Genomic DNA, 21110 nt, shown 5'->3' on the forward strand with positions numbered 1-21110 from the left:
GGCTCTCCCGCTTTGGGGGTTCGCGGTTGCTTGGCCGGCCCCCTCCCCCTACCCATCAGGGGCGTCGCTGGCACCGTTTCTCTTGCTTTTGTGTTCATCCTGGCCCCGCACTGCCCAAGGTGTTGGAGGTGCCGCGGCGAGGGCCAGGGACCGCGGCCGCCCGATGGGCCGCCCTTGGCGGCTGCGGCAGTCACGCGAGCCCGGGGATTCAGGGCCTGCGGCCTGGCTCAGGGGCAGGGGGCGGCAGGAAAGGGGGGCGCGGTCTGGGCTCACGGGGCAGGAGGGCATTTCCGGTCGCGGGGTCTGACCCTGGGCTCCGGGAAGGGAGGGGGCCGTGGGCGGTCCGTGCTGGGAGCTCGTGGGGGGTACGCGGCAGGCAGGCTCTGGATCCCGGGGGTCGCCCCTGCGGAGCCTCGGACCCCAGCCTGGGACCCGCCTCCTGCCCACCCGGGGCTTGAGGGCCTCCTGGGAGGCCTGCTCCCTCTCCTCTTTACTCCCCTTTCCCCTTCAACTCTGGTTGGGGTGTTTTTAAGGTGCCTGGTTTGTGGGTCGTTTACATAGAGACAAAGCATTTGTGCAGAGGGGAGAAAAAAAAAAAAAAAACACCGTGTGGAAACCATTCTCTCTGATAGCCCCGGGGGACTGTGGTGTCTGCGTGGTACCAGGGGCAGACCGGAGGGCAGGGGTCCCAAATGGGAGTCTGGGGAGCTTGAGCGGTGGGCCTGGAGTGGGGGGCCGGTGGCCCACAGCCGCAGCATCGGGGATTTCATTTCTCTGAAGACAAGCAGCTCCAACTTCTTGCCATTTTCCTGGGTGCCAGGGATCCATCCAGTCTGATGAAAATAGCAGAATGCAGATTCTTGAATTTGCACACAAATGTGATAATTATAGTACATTTAGCAACTGTGTTGGACACAGAATTCTAAAAGCATCTTTGGTTCTACTACCTGCCCCCGCCCCCAACCATACCCTCCCTCTCCTTTCTCCACTGTCACCTCCCCAAGAGAGGCTGGCCCCTGGCGAGGGACCCTGCTCCTGGCTGGAGCAGGTGTGAGACAGGAACATTGAGGATGGCTGAGAGACTGTGTGGGCCTTGGGCTCTGAGTTCTGAACTGATGGCTTGCCATGCAAGTGGGGACAGCTCAGAATGCGAATTTTGGGGGCTTATTGGCGGGGTTAAGAAGTTTGGGATGAGCTGACCTCCGTCTCAAACATGAGGAAAGTTGAGACATCAGTGAATCTCTTAAATAGCACCTTTTAGTTTATAACATGGCTTGGCTCATCTGTCCTTGGATAGACATCTTTCTTCCAAGATTTATTTATTTATTTGAGAGGCAGAGTTAGAGAGAGGCAGAGAGAGAGTTTCCATGCGCTGGTTCACTCCCCAGATGGCCGTAAGGGTGGAGCTGGGCCAATCTGAAGCCAGGAGTCAGGAGCTTCTTCCAGGTCTCCCACGTGGGTGCAGGGGCCCAAGGACCTGGGTCATCTTCTACTGCTTTCCCAGGCCACAGCAGGGAGCTGGATTGGAAGAGGAGCAGCTGGGACTCAACCAGCACCCATATGGCATGCGGCCCTGCAGGCGGAGGCTTTACCTGCTATGCCGTAGCACCGGCCCCTGGGTAGACATTTTCCATCTGTTTCTCAGGTGAGAGACCTGAGGCCCAGAGCATTGGGTATCTTTCTGGAAAGTCAGAGAAGCAGGGCTGGGACCGGCTGTTTTCTGTCTCCCAGATCCTTGCCTTTCGGGAGCCCTGGCTGTGGCTCAGCACGTTGCTTTTCTAGCCTCTTGTGAGATGCTGTGGGGCAGGTTTGGGATTGATGTCACCTGCAGGCTGGCTGGAAAAAGGAAGTTCACAGGGACAGACCAGTGAGAGAACAAGAAAATGCTCTGGTCTGGAGTCATGCACATATGGTGGAAGTGGTAAACTGGGAAAAGTGGGAAAGGCTTCTGCCAGAAAGGAGTGGGGAGGCGTGGCCAGGGAGAAGGAGGAGGAGTTCCTGGGCCAGCCGCTGTTGCTTCTGTGCTGAACCTCCAGTGGTTCCCTGAATGCGTTATCTGCATTCCCAGGTGAGGAAATTCGGGAATGCAGGACCAAGGCCGCCTGGCTGGGTTTGAATCATGTCTCTCTTTTTTAAAATTTTATTTTATTTTTATTTTTGACAGGCAGAGTGGACAGTGAGAGAGAGAGACAGAAAGGTCTTCCTTTTGCCATTGGTTCACCCTCCAATGGCTGCCACAGCCTGCACACCACGCTGATCTGAAGGCAGGAGCCAGGTGCTTCTGGTCTCCCATGTGGGTGCAGGGCCCAAGCACTTGGGCCATCCTCCACTGCACTCCCTGGCCACAGCAGAGAGCTAGCCTGGAAGAGGGGCAACCGGGACAGAATCCAGTGCCCTGACCGGGACTAGAACCCGGTGTGCCGGCGCCGCAAGGTGGAGGATTAGCCTAGTGAGCTGCGGCGCAGGCCGAACCATGACTCTTGAAGGTGCTGCTGCTTCCTGTGGCCAGCCTCTGCTCTGGTGCGTGGACGAGAACACACACTGGGCTGGGCTGAGTCAGCAAAAGCCGCAAGGGTAGAGGTGCAGGCTCTCCCCAGACCAGGAGGTTCCACTGGACTGGTGTGGTGTCTGTCCTGGGGCTCTGCAGGGCGGACCCAGCGAAAGTGCTACACTAGGCTTCTGGAAACAGGTGGTGGTGCATGGAGGGCTGGGGCTGAACTGGGAGACTGGAGTTAGTTCTGTCCTGCTGGGTGTCTGGGTTGTGTACATCCGGCTCAGGGCTTGGGCATGAGACGGTATGGGTGATGAACCTGAGCTTCCCCAGGGCAGGATCTAGGTCTGACTCCCTCTCTGCCTGCAGCCCCGGTGGGTGTGCCAGGAGGACGCTTTTGGCCCTTGCACTGTCAAGCTAAGTCTTTCCCCAGTGGAGGAGAGAATGGTTTATTTTTCCAGTGAGTGGAAGGAAGTTCTTGCTAGAAGCAGCGCCACTTGAAAGATGGATTGAGGAAAGCCAGAGAAAGGGCGTTCTGAGCAGGGAGCTGAGAGGAGCAAAGGCAGGGAGACGTGGAGAAGGAACAGGTCACCTGGTACAGCCACAGGGTAGGGGGCACATGTGAGTTAAGGTTCCTCTTGGGCTGTGCCACTGTGGTGGTCCCTTTGGCTCTCTGGGTCTCAGTTTCCCCTTCTGAAAGCAAGCCCTGAGATCTGATGATGTGTGATGCTAGCCTGTGCCTGGGGATTAGGACAAGAATCTCAACGAGACCAGCTAGAGGGGTTTTACACTCTGCATTACTTGAATGCATACCGGTCCAGCCGTGCCCTGGTTGGCCAGGCCCTTTGGGGCGTGGTTTTTCCTAGGTGAGCTAATTTAATCCTCATAGCAGCCCTGTAGGTGGGCACTGCCGTTCTCTCCATCTTACTGATCAAGAAACCATGGGGCAGGGAGGCGAAGTGACATTGCATAAGCAGCAGAGCTACACAGCATAAAGCCCAGGCGGTCTATCTTTGGAGTTGGCCCCGTGTGGGACAGGCAGGGGAGGGGGGACTGCTGGGGCCAACAGTGCAGACCTGTGCATTGTTCAGACAGCAGGAGGTAGAGGTGTCCCCTGAGGAGGGCCGAGCCGCAGCCCGAAGCCGGAGGCCCAGCCTGGCCTGACGGAGCGACGACGACCCACTGTGTCAGCTCCCCTGAGCCCCTGCAGAAGCCTGCTCCTTTCATCACATTTAATGGCCCATTGGAAGCAGGCTCGATTTCCTTTCTCTGTCGTCGCTAGCTCCGGGACCCCATCAAGCCTTGGTTATTGCCCCAGTGAGTCCGTTTCTTTGCGAGCATCCTGATGGCTTCTGCAGGCGCCTTAGCGCTGTCTCTCCATCACAGGGACAAGCAGCCGCATTTCTGCCTTCTCTGCTTCGGAACCAGCTAGTCAACTTCAGCAATCCCCGTGCCCCGTATCAGAGGTGGAGACACAGGCGACAGCAACCACTGCGTGTTTAGAGCCACTGCGAGCCAGCACTGTCTTTGAGACAGGAATAATTGTTAGCAGAGAGGCGGAGCCTGAGGCTCAGCGAGATCCAAAATCATATAGCGGTGGTAGAACAGGAAGTCAGATGGAGCCAGGCCTGTTGGCCTCCAGAATCCAGGTCTTAGCCTCCCTGCAGGAGAGGTGCCTTCAAGTTACTCCCTGTTGGGGCCAGCACTGCGGTGCGGTGGAGGTGCCTTCAAGTTACTCCCTGTTGGGGCCAGCACTGCGGTGCAGTGGTAAGCCGCTGCCTGGGAGGCCAGTATCCCATGTGGGCGTGGGTTTGACTCCTGGTTGCTCTGCTTCTGATCCAGCTCCCTGCCACTGTACCACGGATAGCAAGTGCTTAGGCCCCGTCACGCACCCACACGGGAGACCCAGATGGAGTCCCAGACTCCTGGCTTCTGCATGGCCCAGCTCCTGAGGTTGCAGACACTTGGGGAGTGCACCAGCAGGTGGGAGATCTGTCTCTCCCTCTCTAACCCTGCCTTTCAAATAAATAAAATCTTTTTTTTTTTTAAAGTTATTTCCACTCTCCAGGAAACTATTTTCTGTGTCGTGTTTATACCTAAAAGCTCATTAATTGTCACGACAATCTTTCAAGTAAGAGGTGTCACGCACCCTCTGGCTCTTGCTGCTCTGGACGGAATTGGAAAGGGTCCAGGGAGGGCACTGGATGCTCTGAGGCCCAGAGCTGTGTCTTCTGGCCAGCTCTTGTTTCTGAAGTGCTGGGGGCCGGCCAGCTGCCGCTCATTGAGCACTTCCCATGAGAGCTGCAAGGAAGGTAGAGGCTGTGACCTTTCTGGGGTTTCCAGAGGCCACCCTCATTCATCTGTGCCTTGTTCCCTGGAACATTCCATGTCATGCTCTGTGCCTCTGCTGGCAGAAAAACACAGAGCAAGGAGTCCAAAGTCCTGCTTTCTATTCCCAAATGCAGCCCACGCTGGCTTCGTGAGCTGGGGCACAAGCATTTTGTTGTTCTTGGCCTCAGTTTCATTTTTTTTTAACTTTGCCATCTTTTGAATTTTCTAGTTTATCAACATCGTTGATTTATTTTTTACGATTTATTTATTTGAAAGGCAGAGTTACAGGGACAGAGAGGGAGACGGGCAGAGAGGGTGGGGGGGTCTTTCCATTCACTGGTTCACTTCCCAAAGGGCTAGAACAGCTGGGGCAGGGCCAGGCTGAAGCCAGGAGCCAGGAGCTTCTTCCAGATCTCCCACGTGGGTACAGGGGCCCAAGCACTTGGACCACCTTCTACTGCTTTTCCCAGACCATAGCAGAGAGCTGGATTGGAAGTGGAGCAGCTGGGACTCCAACTGGCACCCACATGGGATGATGTGTGGATCGCAGGCCATGGCTTCACCTGCAATGCCACAACACTGGCCCCCTCCGTTTCATTAAAAAAATTTATTCATTTATTTTTATTTTTTTTAATTTTTTTTGACAGGCAGAGTGGACAGTGAGAGAGAGAGAGACAGAGAGAAAGGTCTTCCTTTGCCGTTGGTTCACCCTCCAATGGCCTCTGCGGCCGGCGCGCTGCGGCCGGCGCACCGCGCTGATCTGATGGCAGGAGCCAGGAGCCAGGAACCAGGTGCTTTTCCTGGTCTCCCATGGGGTGCAGGGCCCAAGCACCTGGGCCATCCTCCACTGTACTCCCTGGCCACAGCAGAGAGCTGGCCTGGAAGAGGGGCAACCGGGACAGAATCCGGCACCCCAACCGGGACTAGAACCCGGTGTGCCGGCGCCGCTAGGCGGAGGATTAGCCTAGTGAGCCGCGGCGCCGGCCAAAAAAATTTATTCATTTATGGTATTATTTGAAAGGCAGAGAAATTGACAGATTTTCCTACTGCTGGTTCACTGTCCAGATACCTGCAAAAGCGTCTGGGCCAGATTGAAGCTGGGAGCCCAGTGCTCGGTCAGTCTTCCATGTGGGTTGCAGGGACCCAAGTACTTGAGCCATCTCCTGCTGCCTCCTGAGTGTGCATTAGCAGGAAAATAGAACCAGGAGTGGAGCTGGGACTCGAACCCAGGCACTCTGATATGGGGTCTGGGTGTCCCAAGCAGCACCTTAAACAGAGTCCAAACACCTGCCTCCCGCCCCCACCTGAGTCTCCTCTGTGAAACAGTCACACTGATCCCGTTTTGTCTGCCTCTGGTATCCACAGGGTCAAACGAAGGAACTTACAAAGCTGGAAAGACTTGAATAACTTTTAGAATATTCCTGAATCCTCCACTTTCTGCTTTGATCCAGGCCTGGAACGTGGCAGTAGCCTCTAGACTAACCTGACTGTCCCTCCTGTCTTCCGTCTTCCACACAGCAGCTAAAGGCATCTTCTTGAGATCTAAGTTGTGGCTGCTGAAACCTGCCGGCGGTTTCCTGCCACACAGGGACCAGCCCTGGCTCCCAGCATGGCCTGCGTGGAGCTCTCTGACTGGCCTTGGCCTTGGCCCCCCCTGCTTCCCCCACTTCCCTTGCTTCCTGTTGGCTTGCTCTCCTCCCTGGCCTGCCGCCTCCTCTCCCTGAGCACCCTCAGCTGGTTGCTGCCTCAAGGCCATTGCTCCTGTGCCCGGTGCACTGTGTCCCTGGCACTCGCCGTCTTCGGTGACTGCCTGCTTTAAGAGCCTTCCCGTCCCATCCACCCTCCGTCACTCAGTGCCATGCTTCCTGTTTTAGTTTCTTTGTAATTCTTAGCTGTCTCTTTGCTTGCCTTGTGCATTTAACACTGACTCTTTGATTTATGTATTCGTTTATTTAATTTGAGAAGAAAGGAGACACACCCACAGAGAGACCTCACATCTGCTGGTTCACTCCCCAATATCCACCAAGACTGGGGCTGGACCAGGCCAGAGCTGAGAACCAGAAACTCCATACAGGGACCCTGGGAAAGGGCTTTATTTTTTTATGCTTTTTAATTTTATTTTTATTTGTTTGAAAGGCAGAGTGACAAGGGTGGGGTTGGGGAGAACTTCCATCTGCTTGTTTACTTCCCAAATGCCTGCAACAGCCAGAGTTGGGTCAGACTGAAGCCACGAGCCCAGAACTCCATCCAGGGCTCCCATGTGGGTGGCAAGGACCCAAGTTCTTGAGCCGTCATTGGCTGCTCCCCAGGGTGTTCATTAGCAGGGCGTTGGATCAGAAACTGAAGTGGAGGCCGGCACTGTGGTGTAGTAGGTTAAGCCTCTGCCTTGTAGTGCTGGCATCCCATATGGGTGCTAGTTTGTGTCCCAGCTGCTCCATTTCCAATCCAGCTCCCTGCCTATGCACCTGGGAAAGCAGTAGAAGATGGTCCCTGCATCCATGTGGGAGACCCGGAGGAAGCTCCTGGCTCTTGGCTTCAGGTTGGCCCAGCTCCTGCCTTTGTGGTCATTTGGGGAGTGAACCAGCAAATGGAACATCTTTCTCCCCCCCTCTCCCCCATAACTCTGCTTCTCAAATAAATAAATAAATCTTAAAAACAAAAAAAAGATTCTGAGGTGACAGCGGATCCTGGCACTGGGATATAAGATGCAGGCATCCCACATGGCGGCTTAACCAACGGCACCACAGTGCCCGCCCCAGCGGGGACTCTGTTAACTGTGCTTCCTCAGCGCCTGCAGAAGCCCTGGCACATAAAGGTGCCCCAGGGTGCTTTGTTGAATAAATGAATATGTAGTAACAGCAACTTAGCCACAGAGCAGCCCTGGCCAGGAAGGAGCAGTCTGGCCAGAAACTGCAAGGAAGCTGGAGTTGGTCGATGGGAAAGTTGCCAGTCACCCGGTCCAGAAGAAATGCCCATTTCTGATCTCCTCTTGGGGGAGGCCTACTGTGTAAATCTGCAGAACAGCTGGACAGGTGCCTGTCCTCAGCCTCGCCTTGCAGATGACAGAACTGAGGCTCACAGAGCCACTGGGAAAGCTGTCTGTGACAGTGCTGGATGGGATCACAGGCCTGGTGGACGGCCTGCATGCCCATTGGATCAGAAACTGGATCGGGCATGGAAGCAAGCTGGGCAGAGCAGCCCACGAACTCTCAGCGCCCACGGTGCATGGCCAGGATGTCCAAGGTCCCTGGGAGCAGCCTCGGGGACCTGGCTGCTCAGGAGCAAGCAAGCTGTGCATGATGGTAGAGAGGACCTGGGTGATTTTGGTTTTCTTTTCTTTTTCTAAATATTTATCTGTTTATTTGAAAGTCAGAGGGAGAGGCAGAGAGAGGGAGAGAAGTCTTCCACCTACAGGTTCACCCCCCAGATGGCCTTAATGGCCAGGGCTGGGCCAGACCGAAGCCAGGAGCTTCTTCCAGGTCTCCTGCATGGGAGGCAGGGAACCAAGCACTTGGACCATCTTCCATTGTTTTCCCAGGCCATTAGCAGGGAGTTGGATTGGAAGTGGAGCAGCCAGGATCCTGGCATTGCAGGCAGTGGCTTTACCTGCTGCACCACAATGATGCCAGCCTCTCAGTTTTGTTTCTTTTTCTTTTCTTTTTTTTTTTTTTTTGACAGGCAGAGTGGACAGTGAGAGAGAGAGACAGAGAGAAAGGTCTTCCTTTTGCCGTTGGTTCACCCTCCAATGGCCACCGCGGCCGGCGCGCTGCGGCCGGCGCACCGCGCTGATCCGATGGCAGGAGCCAGGTGCTTTTCCTGGTCTCCCATGGGGTGCAGGGCCCAAGCACCTGGGCCATCCTCCACTGTACTCCCTGGCCACAGCAGAGAGCTAGCCTGGAAGAGGGGCAACCGGGACAGAATCCGGCGCCCCAACTGGGACTAGAACCTGGTGTGCCGGCGCCGCTAGGCGGAGGATTAGCCTAGTGAGCCGCGGCGCCGGCCAGTTTTGTTTCTTAACATGCCGCTGGTTTCCAAGGGTTTGACAATGAGTTGTTTTTGTTTTGTTTTTTTTTTTTTTTTGTTTTTTTTTTTTTTTGTTTTTTTTTTAAGATTTGTTTTATTGGCTGGCGCCGCGGCTTACTAGGCTAATCCTCCGCCTTGCGGCGCTGGCACACCAGGTTCTAGTCCTGGTCGGGGCGCCGGATTCTGTCCCGGTTGCCCCTCTTCCAGGCCAGCTCTCTGCTGTGGCCCGGGAGTGCAGTGGAGGATGGCCCAAGTGCTTGGGCCCTGCACCCCCTGGGAGACCAGGATAAGTACCTGGCTCCTGCCGTCGGATCAGCATGGCGGCCATTGGAGGGTGAACCAACGGCAAAGGAAGACCTTTCTCTCTGTCTCTGTCTCTCTCTCTCTCACTGTCCACTCTGCTTGTCAAAAAAAAAAAAAAAAAAAAAAAAAGATTTGTTTTATTTATATGAAAGGCTGAGCAACATGGAAAGAGGGAGAGACAGAGAAAGACATCTTCCATCTGCTAGTTCACTCCTCAAATGGCCAGAATAGCTGGGGCTGGGCCAGGCCAAAGCCAGGAGCCTGGAACTCCATCCACGTCTCCCACATGGGTGGCAGGGGCCCTAGGACTTGGGCTGTTTTCCCAGGCACGTTAGCAGGGAGTCGGATTGGAAGTGGAGCAGCTGGGACTTGAACCTGCACTCACAGGGAGTGCTGGTGTTCCAGGCAGTGGCTTAACCCACTGCCCTGCAACACTGGCTCAGGAGAGTTACTTTTTAAATATCTCACTTCAACAGCATATCCCATGGGTTGTAATGGGGATGCAGGAGCCTGGGCTGCAGAGACAGCCTGGGCTGTTGGAGCCGTTTCTGAGCAGATTGGCTCCAGGTTGTGGGACAAGCTTTTGGAAGGAGGGGCCCGAGGCTCAATAGGCTAATCCTCTGCCTTGCGGTGGTGGCACACGGGTTCTAGTCCCAGTTGGGGCACCGGATTCTGTCCCGGTTGCCTCTCTTCCAGGCCAGCTCTCTGCTATGAGGATGGCCCAAGTCCTTGAGCCCTGCACCCACATGGGAGACCAGGAGGAAGCACCTGGCTCCTGGCTTCGGGTCAGCGCGGTGCACCGGCTGCAGCGGCTATTGGAGGGTGAACCAACAGCAAAAGGAAGACCTTTCTCTCTGTCTCTCTCTCACTGTCCACTCTGCCTGTCAAAAAAAAAAAAAAAAAAAAAAGGAAGGAGGGGCCCTGTGTAAGCGGATCAGCAGGCTGCTGGCTCCTGGCTTGGCTTCTACTGGAGGGACAGAGAGCCCTGGGTGGGGTGGGGGGTTTCCTGGCAGAGGTGGCCAGTTGAAAAGAAAAAAGATTGTGGAGGCTGAGGCCCATTGCATTCACATTCACACTCACGCCTGTGGCCTGGCTGGGCCGTGGCCAGGCTGGCGCCAGCCTTCTTCCTCTGCAGCAGTGTGGCCTTGGGTGAGTCTTGATCCTCTGAGCCTCACTTCTGTGGGAGGTGAGTCTACAAAGCTCCCGCCTTGTAGACTGCTGGGATTCTCAGCTTAGGACGTTCAAATCTCAGATCCGTCTGGCAGCCCAGGGAAGCCCTCAGAGGCCCGCTCAGACCCCTCTTTTAAATGGTGTGAAGTGAAAGTGAAATGTGCAATGGCAAGAGGGATCCGTTCCCTTGGACCACAGCTGTGCTTCTGTCTCGGCTCACTAAAAATCAGGATTGGGGGGCTGGCGCTGTGGCGTAGTGGGCTAAGCCTCCACTTGCAGTGCCGGCATCCCATATGGGTGCCAGTTCTTGTCCCATCTGTTCCTCTTCTGATCCAGCTTCTCTTCCATGGCCTGGGAAAGCAGTAGAAGGTGGCCCAAGTGCTTCGGCCCCTGCATTCACGTGGAAGACCCAGAAGAGGCTCCTGGTTCCTGGCTTCAGATTAGCCCAGCTCTGGCCATTGCAGCCATCTGGGGAGTGAACCATCAGATGGAAGATCTCTCTGTCTCTCCCTCTGTCTGTAACTCCCCCTTCTTAAATAAAGTGAGAGTTACACGGGGGCGGGGGGGGGGAGAGAGAGAGAGAGAGAGAGAGAGAGAGAGGTCTTCTATTGACTGGTTCACTCCCCAATTGGCTGCAATGGCTGGAGCTGCACTGATCTGGAGCCAGGAGCTTCTTCCAGGTCTCCCATGCGGGTGCAGGGGCCTAAGGACTTGGACGGACCATCCTCTACTGGCAAAATTAAACCTGTCCTGCTCTCTGAGTCAGCGTTCGGGGCCAGGTGCATCACAAGGGCCGGGCCTTCTTGGAGATGAGGTCACCGCAGGAAGTGCTTGTGTGGAGTGCGGCGTGTCTGCAGTCTGGACTCCCTGCTGCTCCTTAATTAAACCTGGGGCGAGGGAGAGCCTGGTGGGGAGGGACAGAGTGTGGGCTCCAGAGCTGACTGCCCGGGGGCAAATCCAGCTCCATTGCCTACTGAACGTGACCCTGGCAGATTCCTCGCCTGCTGTGCCTCCATTTCCTCATCTGTTAAGTGGGGACATAATAGTACTTTCTGATGGGATGTTGTGAGGGTTGCATATGCTGTTTAAAGCTCCTGGGGCCATGTTTGGTAGGGGAAAGTGCTTACGGAGTGGTGGCTGCTACCAGCATCTTTGTGGTTACATTGTTTCTCTGAGCATCCCACAGAGCAGTCAGCTGCGGCTTCTGCCTGCAAGGAGCTCATGATTTAGGTGGAAATGGGGACATGGCCACGGTGAGCCTGGGGGCTGTGTTCCAGTGCGGGTGGAGGGAGAAGCCTTCCTGGAGGAGCACTGTCTCAGCAGAGCTTTAGAGAAGTGGTGAGCATTGGTCCAGGTAGGAAGCTGCGGGCGTGGAGGCAGCTTGCGTGGGAAGCTGGGCGACCCAGCTTTCCAGGCCACGGGCAGGCAGTGTAGCCAGGCCTGCCACGTAGCAGTGTGCACCAGGCTGGGGAGCTTGGACCAGGTCCTCTTTGTAGTGTTATCGTGGACAGTTCTGTTTGCTTTTTAACTTTGTACTCATAGGAAGTTGCAAAAATAGTATAAAGAATCCCCTTCACCCAGCTCCCTGTAATGGTGACATCCTATGTGTCTGTGGGACACGATCAAAGGGAGAAAATTGGCCTCGGTGCACCCCCAGGTGGCAGAGCGTATTTGGCGTTCATTGGTGTGTGTGCGCGTGTGTGTATACACTTGGAAGGGCTTCTATCAGGAGAGTGGCCCTGGCTGTGTGTTAGGCAGCTTCCCCTGACCTCCAAATGGGAGCAGATTGGACAGGGCTCTTGGAAGGTGTTGACGAGGGTGTGAGGGGGTGGGCATTTGGCAAAGCACTGAAGTCACTGCTCAGGACACCCTTGTCCCCAAGGAGGGCCTGGTTTGAGATGTGGCTTCTGATCCAGTTTCCTGCTAATGAGCACCCTGGGAGGGAGCAGATGATGGCTCAAGCACTTGGACCCCCGTCGTCCATGTGGGAGACCCAGATAGAGTTTCAGGCTCCTGCCGTTGGCCTGGCTCAGCCCTGGCTATTGCAGGCATTTTGGGAATCAACCAGCAGATAGAGAATTTCTGTCGCTGTCTCTCTGCCTTAAATTAAAGAAAAGAAAAGAGAGGAGAGGAGAGGAGAGGAGAGGAGAGGAGAGGAGAGGAGAGGAGAGGAGAGGAGAGGAGAAGAGAGGAGAGGCGAGGCGAGGCCGGTGCTGCAGCTCACTTGGCTAATCCTCCACCTGTGGCACTGACACCCCGGGTTCTAGTCCCAGTTGGGGCGCCAGTTCTGTCCCGGTTGCTCCTCTTCCAGTCCAGCTCTCTGCTGTGGCCCGGGAGTGCAGTGGAGGATGGCCCAAGTGCTTGGGCCCTGCACCCCATGGGAGACCAGGAGGGGGCACCTGGCTCCTGGCTTCAGATCAGGGCAGCGCGCCGGCCATAGCAGCCATTTGGGGGGTGAACCAGCGAAAGGAAAACCTTTCTCAAGAAAAAAGAAAGATAAAAAAGAAAAGAAAAAGTTACAGAGAAAAGAGAAAGAGAGAGAGAAAAGAAAGAGAGAGAGAGAAAGAGGAGCCAATGTTTTGGCAGGTGGGGCCGCTGCCTGGGATACCAGCATCATGTGGGCTCCAGTTCACTTCCGAAATGCCAACTTCCGATCCAGTTCTCTGCTGATGCACCTGGGAAGGAAACGGAAATCACCTAAGAGCTTGGGCCCGTGCACCTACACAGGAGACCCAGAGGCTGTGGTATGGCACAGCCCCAGCCATTGTGGCCATTTGGAGAGTGAGCCAGTGGATGGGGGGCTGATCTCTCTCTCTCTCTCTCTCTCTCTCTCTCTGTATCCCTCTCTCTGTAACTCTGCTTTTCAAATAAATAAATAAATAAATCTTAAAAAAAAAATAATGAGGGCCTTCCAGATGGCCACAGTTGTGGAAGAGAGGACGGGGCAGCAGAAAGGAGAAATAGGTGAAGTGGAAGGAACTGGGGGTGGGCTGAGAACAGGATGACGGTCAGGGCTGGAGACAGGATTGGGGAGTCCCAGAGAAGGGGCGGGGTTCTGGGAGATGCTGAGTGCACTTTGGAATACGTTCAGAGGAAGGAACACCCAGCCCCTCTGGCGTGGACACCAGGGAGGACTTTCTGGACAATTTGAGCTGGTTTTCTTTTTTTAATATTTATTTATTTATTTATCTGAAAGAGGGACAGAGAGGAGGGGCAAGACAGAGAGAGAGAGAGAGAGAGAGAGAGAGAGAGAGAGTGCTTCTATATGCTGGTTCACTCCTCAAATGGCTGCAACAGCTGGGATTGGTCCAGGCTGAAGCCAGGAACCTGGAACTCCATCCAGGTCTTCCATGTGGGTGTCAGGGACCCAGCTGCTTGGGCCATCATCCACTGCTTTCCCAAGCACATCAGTGGGGAGATGCGTGAGAAGAAGAGCAGCTGGGATTCAAGCCAGTGCTCACATATGGAATGCCGGCACTGCAAGCAGTGGCTTAGCCTGCTGTGCCACAACGCCGGCCCTGAGCTGGGTATTGACTGGATGTGTTTAGGATTGGGAAAGGCACAGAGATCGTAGGCAATGAGGGTGTTGGACATCTGGGTGCCAGCACTCAGGGGATGAGGGATGTGAGTCTGGAATACTGGGGAAGGGGTGAGCGTGGCGGGAGGAATAGATGGGTGAGTCACCAGCGTGACTCATGAGATCATGAAATACAAAAGCTCATCAGGGGAGAGCATGTAAGGGTGAGCAGAACAGGGCGCTGTCCCTAATGGAAGCCCGGAGCATCCATGCCGAGACCTGGGCAGAAGAAGAGCCCCTAACAGGCGGAGCAGGAACCATCAGAGCGGTGCCAGGAGGACCTGGCAGTGCAGCCTCACGGAGCCAGGCAGTGGCAGGTGCAGTCCAGAGTCCAAGAAGAGGCAAGTGAAAAGCTGTGCCTCACTGGGCTCAGCAGCGGGGAGGCCCCTGGGCTGGAAGGAGCCTGGGCAGGCACTGGGCAGGAGAGTGCAGGAGCGAGTGGGGATGCCGAGAGTTGAGAATTGAGTGGGAGGTGAGGATGTGGCAACAGTGTAGACAACGCTCTGAAGAGGGCTCACTGAGAAAGGGAGGAGAGGTTGCACACTAGCTGAGATGAGGGGAGGGAATTATTTTGGGCCTGAGGAAGACTTGAGTGTGAGGAGGGATGGAGGGCCCCAGGGCCAGGTCTTGTTGCCTAGACAGGGATAATGAAGGTGGTGGCGGGGTACTTGAGTGCTGGGGCAGGGCTGCCTGCTCTGTGACCCTGGGCAAGTCGTTTACCTTCTCTGTGCTTCTAAGTATTCCGCTGTAAAAGGGTAAGAGTAACTATCTCCTTGGGTTGTTTGTCCTTAAAGAAGCAGGAAACTGTTAGGACAGCCCCTGGTGTCTGGCAGCTCTCAGCAATTTTTTTTAAAAAAGGTGTACTTGGAGTGCTATTTATTTATTTAGATTTTTATTTATTTATTTGACAGATAGAGTTACAGATAGTGAGAGACAGAGAGAAAGTTCTTCCTTCCGTTGGTTCACTCCCAAATGACTGCTATGGCCGGCGCACTGCGCCGATCTGAAGCCAGGAGCCAGGTGCTTCTTCCTGGTCTCCCATGCGGGTGCAGGAGCCCAAGCACCTGGGCCATCTTCTACTGCTTTCCCAGGCCACAGCAGAGAGCTGGACTGGAAGAGGAGCAACCAGGACTAGAACCAGGCCCATATGGGATGCCGGCGCCACAGGCAGAGGATTAGCCTATTGAGCTGCGGCACCGGCCAAAAATCAAACTCTTCCCCAACATAGTGAAAAACGTGTTTCCATTGTGGCTCTTGGGAACAGCCCATGGCGTTTGGCAGGTGCAGCGCTCCAGGTTTAAACTCAGGTGCTCAGGATGCTGTTTCTCACTCAGCCCCACCGCTACAGAGTTGGCCTCAAATAATCATTTCATTTTGTATCTCTGATGACAAAAGGGGGCTGGTGTTGTGCAGCAGGCTGAGCTGCCACTTGTGGCTGGCCCCAAATGGCTGCAAAAGCCAGGGTTGCACCATGCCGAAGCCAGGAGTTGGGAACTCCAACCAGGTCTCCACCTGGGTGGCAGGATCTCAAGTACTTGAACCACCATCTGCTGTTTCTTAGGTGCGTTAGCAGGGAGCTGGACTGGAAACAGTATCCAAGACTGGAGCTGGCACTGAATGGGTTGCAAGTTATCTCAAGTGGCAATTTATTATTTTTTAAATAATTATTCAGTGTGTACTGCTATATTTTATAGCTAGTTTTTTTATTAAAATATTTATTTATTTATTTGAAAGGCAGAGATACAGAGAGAAGGGGGGGAGGAGAGATCGAGATCAAGATCTTCCATCTTCCATCTGCTGCCCCAAATGGCCAGAATGCCTGGGGTTGGGGCTGGGCTTCCAGGCTGAAGCCAGGAGTCAGGGTCTTCTTCCAGGTGGTGCAGGGACCCAGGGACTTGGGCCATCCTCTGCTGCTTTCCCAGGTGCATTAGCCAGAAGCTGGATCAGAAGTGGAGTAGCTGGGACTTGAACCAGTGCCCATGTGGGATGTTGGCACTGCAGTCAGTGCCACAGTGCTGGCCTTTCAGGTGGCAATTTAATCTTCTGTGCCACAACACCCATCCCCCACACAGTGTCCTGAAATTTGCTTTTTTTTTTTTTTTTTGTTCCTTAACTGTGCATGCAGGCATCTCCATGACAGTATATAAAGATCCAGTGTGTATTGTGGTGTTCTGTGGTGTGGACATACTATAATTTACTGATAGACAGTAAGGTTGTTTCTGGTTTTTTTTTTTTTTTCACTCTTAAAAGTAATACATCCTTTTACAAATAAAATTTAGTATTTATACCAGGAGTTTGGTTGGTTAAATTCTTAGAAGTAAAATTCTTGTGTCAAAGGCAAAGGACATTTTGTCATTTGAAAGACTTTGGCTGTGGGCACAGGTGTTTGTTGTACTGGTTAGGCCGTGGGTTAGGATGCCTACATCTCACACTGGAGGACCTGGGTTCAGCTTGCTGCTGTGGCTGATGAGGTTTCTGCTTAATGCAGACTCCAAGGTCGCCGCGATGGCTCAGGTAGCCGGGACACCTGCACTGACCTCCTGCTTCCAGCTGTCGCCCCCTTAACTGAGGCAGACGTCTGGGGAGTGAACCAGCAGCCGGACTTCTCTCTGTCAGTGTCTCTTTCTGCCTCTCAAATAAACAAACTAAAAAGTTTTTCAAATGTATATGAAAAATTAATTCATATACATTTGTATGCCACCATTACATACAATTACAATATGCCAATTTACAATAACATTAAGATGGGAATTCGTCATCTCACATAAAAACATGAGGCAAGCCGGTGCCACGGCTCACTAGGCTAATCCTCCGCCTAGCGGCGCCGGTACACCGGGTTCTAGTCCCGGTCAGGGCGCCGGATTCTGTCCCGGTTGCCCCTCTTCCAGGCCAGCCCTCTGCTGTGGCCAGGGAGTGCAGTGGAGGATGGCCCAGGTGCTTGGGCCCTGCACCCCATGGGAGACCAGGAAAAGCACCTGGCTCCTGGCTCCTGCCATCGGATCAGCGCGGTGCGCTGGCCGCAGCGTGCTGGCCGCGGCGGCCATTGGAGGGTGAACCAACGGCAAAGGAAGACCTTTCTCTCTGTCTCTCTCTCTCACTGTCCACTCTGCCTGTCAAAAAAAAAAAAACAAAAAAACAAAAAAACAAAAACAAAAACAAAAAACCATGAGGCAGGACAGTTCATTTTTCAAGTCAGACTTGTCGTTGAACCCCGTGAGCATCTCTGTCCTTCTGCTCCGCCGTCCCCAGTGTATCCTCAGGCATTCAGGGCGGATAAAGCTGCTCTTTCTTCAGTTCCACTTTACAACTGAAGAACCTTTCCCAGAAGCCCCTTGGCTGACTTTCTTTCCTTTCTCATTGGCCAGGATGGCATCACATGGCCTTCCCTAAGCCAGTTGCTAGTGAGGGAAAAGGACCGTCGTGATTGGCTTATATGTACACACACACACGCACACACGCATGCCTGGGAGGAGAAAGGAAACTGGCCGCTGAGCCTGCCTCGCTCCGTGGAAGACGTTGATCAATTGCTTCATGAAGATGATTCAGGTCACGCGCTCGGTGTCTGTGCCCTGGTCAGGAGGGACCGTTTCTCCACCCTTGGTTTCCGGTTTTCTTCTCACTTTAGTCTGCTGGGTGAAAAGTGGTTGCTTGGTTTGACATGTGATTCATTTGTCAGTGAGTTCAAGTATTTTTTTTTAAATTACTTTTAGGAGGGTATTTTTTTTTAAATGTATTTGAAAGAGTTACAGAGAGAGAGAGAGAGAGAGAGAGAGATCTTCCATCCAGTGGTTCACTCCCCAAATGGCCGCAACGGCTGAAGCTGCACCAATCTGAAGCCAGGAGCCAGGAGCGTCTCCAGGGTCTCCCATGTGGGTGCAGGGGCCCAGGCACTTGGGCCATCTTCCACTGCTTTCCCAGGCCATAGCAGAAAGCTAATGGGAAGTGGAGCAACTGGGACTCGAACTGGCGCCCATACGGGATGCCGGCCCTGCAGGTAGTGGTTTTACCTGCTATCCCAGAGTGCCGGCCCCTCGATTATTTTTCTTAATGATTTATATTTCCTGTAAATTTTGTGTTTAGTCTTTCTGGCCCCCCCCCCCCCTTAAGGTTTATTTATTTATTTGAGAAATAGAGGAAGGGAGAGCTAGAAAGAGATTGTCCATCTGCTGGTCACTCCCCAAATGGGCTGGGCCAGGCTGAAGCCAAAAGCTAGGAACTCCATCCTCGTCTCCCACATGGGTGCAGGGGCCCATGCACTTGGGCCATCTTCCACTGCCTTCCTTGGCACATTAGCAGGGAGATGGATGCGTGTTCTGATGTGGGATGCTGGCATCACAGGCAGCAGCTTAACCCGCTGGGCCACAATGCGAGCCCCTTGGCCCATTTTGTAGGTAGAAATAATGTTGGCCAGCACCGCAGCTCACTGGGCTAATCCTCCGCCTTGCGGCGCCGGCACACCGGGTTCTAGTCCCGGTCGGGGCGCCAGATTCTGTCCCGGTTGCGCCTCTTCCAGGCCAGCTCTCTGCTGTGGCCCGGGAGTGCAGTGGAGGATGGCCCAAGTGCTTGGGCCCTGCACCCCATGGGAGACCAGGAAAAGCACCTGGCTCCTGCCATCGGATCAGCGCGGTGCGCCGGCCGTGGCGGCCATTGGAGGGTGAACCAACGGCAAAAGGAAGACCTTTCTCTCTGTCTCTCTCTCTCACTGTCCACTCTGCCTGTCAAAATAAATAAATAAATAAATAAATAAATAAATAAATAAGTTTAAAAAGAAAAGAAATAATGTTTATAAAGGAATAATTGTTAATATAAAGGCTTATCATGTACCAGACATCGACTTAATCTTCACAACCCTGTAAAACAGATTTCATTCTTGCTTTAGAGATGAGGGATGTGACACACTTGGAAGTCGCCCGGTTTCTCTACAATTTGAACGGCAGATCTGAGCCCGGGGCGCGCTGGGGATGTCCTGTCATATAGGTGAGGGATTTGTTTCCTGTGGGTTCTGTGAGTCACAGCTGTATTTCTGGAAGGAGCCCATTTGACGCAGGTCCTGGGGCTGAGGGACAGCTCAGCCTGGCCGTGGGCTCTGAGGCAGACCTGGCCCGTTTCTCCTTGGACCTGGAGGTTTGTTTGGCTCACATACCTTTTGTTCCTCCACCAAGTGTGAGCTCTGAGTCATGCCCGACCCCCACCCTCTGGGAGCGCACTTCCTCTTCAGCTGGGAACAAATGACCTTCAGCCCTGTGCGTTAGTCTGCGTGGCCACCGCAGACTGCCCGGCCAGCTCACACGACGGCAGTGCATTACCTCACGGTTGTGGAGGCTGGAGGTCCTAGATTGAGGCGCTGGTGGATTTGGTTTCCAGCGAGGCCACTCCTGGCTCACCAGCCTCACTATATCCTCATGTGGCCTTTTCTTTTCTTTCTTTTCTTTCTTTTCTTTCTTTCTTTCACGGGCAGAGTCGACAGTGAGAGAGAGAGAGACAGAGAGAAAGGTCTTCCTTTGCCGTTGGTTCACCCTCCAGTGGCCGCCACGGCTGGCACGCTGCAGCCGGCGCACCACGCTGATCTGAAGGCAGGAGCCAGGTACTTATCCTGGTCTCCCATGGGGTGCAGGGCCCAAGCACTTGGGCCATCCTCCACTGCACTCCCGGGCCACAGCAGAGAGCTGGCCTGGAAGAGGGGCAACCGGGACAGAATCCAGCACCCCGACCGGGACTAGAACCCAGTGAGTGTGCCAGCGCCGCAAGGGGGAGGATTAACCTAGTGAGCCGCGGCGCCGGCTCATGTGACCTCTTCTTGGGCATGCCTGGGAGGAACGAGAGGAAGAAGATGCTCTCTGGTGTCCGTCTCTTTCTTTTAAAGATTTATTTATTTTTGAAAGGCAGAGTTACAGAGAAGCAGAGGGAGGGGAGAGAGAAACAGACAGAGAGATCTTCCATCCACTGGTTCACTCCCCAAATGTCTGCATGGCCAGGACGAGCCTGGAACTCCATCCGGGTCTCCCACGTGGATGGCAGGGGCCCTAGCACTTGTGCTGCCATCTGCTATTTCCCAGGTGTGTTAGCAGGGAGCTGGACTGGAAGTGGAGCAGCTGGGGCTTGAATTGGTGCTTATATAGGATGCCGGCATCGCAGGCAGCAGTTTAACCCACTGTGCCTCAATGCCATTCCCTGGTGTCTCTTTCTTTTAAGGATGCTAGTCCTGTTGGATCAGGGTCCCATGCTTCTGACCTCATCTAACCTTAACTACCTCCTTAGGGCCCTGTCTCCAAATGCAGTCACACTGGGGATTATGAGTTTTAGCTCTAATGAATTGCTCTTGTGAATTTGGGGAGGATATAAACCTTTATTCTATACTATTTTACCCCTAACCCCCCAAAATTCACATCCTTCTTGCATGCAAGATACATTGATTCTAGCCCAACAGTCCCCAGAGTCTGTCTGTCTTTTAATATTTTATTTATTTTTTTTAATTTTAATTTTTATTTTTGACAGGCAGAGTGGACAGTGAGAGAGAGAAACAGAGAGAAAGGTCTTCCTTTTGCCGTTGGTTCACCCTCCAATGGCCGCCGCGGCCGGCGCGCTGCGGCCGGCGCACCACGCTGATCCAATGGCAGGAGCCAGGAGCCAGGTGCTTTTCCTGGTCTCCCATGGGGTGCAGGGCCCAAGCACCTGGGCCATCCTCCACTGCACTCCCTGGCCACGGCAGAGAGCTGGCCTGGAAGAGGGGCAACCGGGACAGAATCCGGCGCCCCGACCGGGACTAGAACCTGGTGTGCCGGCGCCGCTAGGCGGAGGATTAGCCTAGTGAGCCGCGGCGCCGGCCCTTATTTATTTATTTGAGAGGTAGTGTACAGACTGAGAGAGAGAGACAAAGAGAAAGGTCCTCCATCCGCTGGTTCACTCCCCAAACGGCCGCAATGGCTGAAGCTGCGTTGATCTGACACCAGGAGCTAGGAGCTTCTTCTGGGTCTCCCCCGTGGGTGTAGGGGCCCAAGGACCTGGGCCATCCTCCACTGCTTTCCCAGGCCATAGCAGAGAGCTGCATCAGAGAGGAGTAGCTGGGACATGAACCGGCGCCCCTATGGGATTCGGTGCCACAGGTGGAGGCTTAGCTTACTACGCCACAGCACTGGCTTCTTATTATTATTTTTAAATTTTTTACTTACTCATTTTATTTGAGATGTACCTCTTATCTGCTGGTTCACTGTCCAA

General features: G+C 54.1%; 1 protein-coding gene across 4 annotated transcripts in view; it reads left to right on the forward strand.

The window, feature by feature from the left end:
• ZC3H7B (zinc finger CCCH-type containing 7B) overlaps nucleotides 1–21110 on the forward strand; it is a 53903-nt gene that overhangs the window by 499 nt on the left and 32294 nt on the right. The window lies entirely within an intron of this gene.

This window comes from Oryctolagus cuniculus, chromosome 11 (genome assembly GCF_051225735.1).
Source record: "Oryctolagus cuniculus isolate XC-2025 breed Fujian yellow rabbit chromosome 11, ASM5122573v1, whole genome shotgun sequence".
NCBI lineage: Eukaryota > Metazoa > Chordata > Mammalia > Lagomorpha > Leporidae > Oryctolagus > Oryctolagus cuniculus.